The following is a 1,396-nucleotide window of genomic DNA, read 5'->3' as shown; positions in this document are numbered from 1 at the left end:
GCCACACGCACCTGCAGGTATCGGTCGCACTTGCTTCGCGAGGGCTGTGTGGGCGCCACTGCGATCAGAACGGCCGCGGCAGTCCTGGGCACTCCGACGCGGCTCGGCTTCCTCCCATCACAGCATTCTGCACCCCGCCACTCCACTCGCACACACACACCCGGGCGCTCGGCGGCGTCTTCCCGCCCCCTCCCTCGCCTGGAGGAGGAAGTCCTAGTAAATCAAAACAGTGTGGGAGGGAGGGCGCAGGGGAGCGAGCGGGGGAGACTGGAGTAGAAAGCGTCCCCTTCAGCCGCTCACACACCAGCGCTTGCTGCGTTTGGCAAACTCCCGGAGTCCACAACCCGGCCTGCTCTGAAATGCGCCCGGGGCGGGGCAGGGAGGAGGAGGTGAAACGTTTCTAATTGGCGCAGGTTCTTATTACAGCAGCAGCGCAGACATGTGACCACGAAAAGAAAAGGCCTGTCTTTAATTTTTTCCTGTCATTCTCTGGAGATTTGGTGGTGGGGGTCAGGGGGCGGGGGCCTGATACGCCCCCGTCCCCGGCAACTCATGCCCCATTGTTTTCTCACACTGCCACAATTAAGAAAACATTTGCTTAGCATATCCAGCCGCTAACTTCATAAAATAAATAGAAACTGGACTTCCTCTGGTTTGCTTTAAAAGGCTTCATGTTGCTTGCCTTCTGGCTGTCTCAATCCTCCTCACTGTTAGAAGCCCCTACTGGAAGGGCTTTCCCTAGGAGGGAGCCCTGCTGGAAGGCAATGACAACAATACAATAAATACCAGCTTATATTCGTGCTGGAAACAAACAAAAAAAAAAGCTTTGCCGTTTTCAAACTGTTTTCCCATCTGTTGCCTCATCTGATCATAGCCAGGCACAGCGCCGTTTCTCGTTTGATCTTAGCCCCTGCTGGATGTGCAGCACAGGTATTAATCGTTCCATTTCACGGGGAGATTAAATGGTTTTCCTAAAACAGGTAGAGGTGTTGCCCGGATGTGACTGCTCCTTGTGAAATGCACGCTCCTCCAACCCACACCGAGCCCCTGGAGAAGGGATGACCCAAGTGACAGGTCAACCCCAGCACGGATGACCCTGGCTTTCCTGGTTCCCAGACTAATATTCGTAGACTAAAGCTGGGAAGGCTCCTAGTCTTCCTAAAGCCTCTGTGCTAGCTGATCAATAGTCTCACACTAGGAGGAGAGAAATCCTAAGAAAGATCGTAAATAGGAGATTTTCATGCTGCCAAGTTCAGACAGGGAATGAGGAAAGAATGAGGACGGCTTGGGCAGATTCCAGGAAGTGTGGTAAGACAGAAAAGGGGTTTTGGATTCAGGGAGAGCTGAATCCAAACTCTGCCTCTGTTTGTTTGTTTTTTTGTTTGTTTTTTTTTTG

The 1,396-nt window shown here is 52.5% G+C and overlaps 1 protein-coding gene across 1 annotated transcript in view; it reads right to left on the bottom strand.

Annotated features, from left to right (window-relative positions):
* VGLL4 (vestigial like family member 4) overlaps positions 1–340 on the bottom strand; it is a 183,580-nt gene extending 183,240 nt beyond the window's left edge. The window contains exon 1 of the mRNA XM_021714560.1: positions 305–340. The gene's annotated coding sequence lies outside the window, so the exon portion shown is untranslated. The remainder of the gene's footprint in view (positions 1–304) is intronic.
* Between the last annotated feature and the right edge of the window lie 1,056 nt (positions 341–1,396).

The sequence above is a fragment of the Carlito syrichta genome, unplaced genomic scaffold, assembly GCF_000164805.1.
Source record: "Carlito syrichta isolate Samal-C Ts95f unplaced genomic scaffold, Tarsius_syrichta-2.0.1 Scaffold305672, whole genome shotgun sequence".
NCBI lineage: Eukaryota > Metazoa > Chordata > Mammalia > Primates > Tarsiidae > Carlito > Carlito syrichta.
Note: the sequence above shows the minus strand (reverse complement) of the source record. Positions and strands in the feature narration are given on the sequence as shown.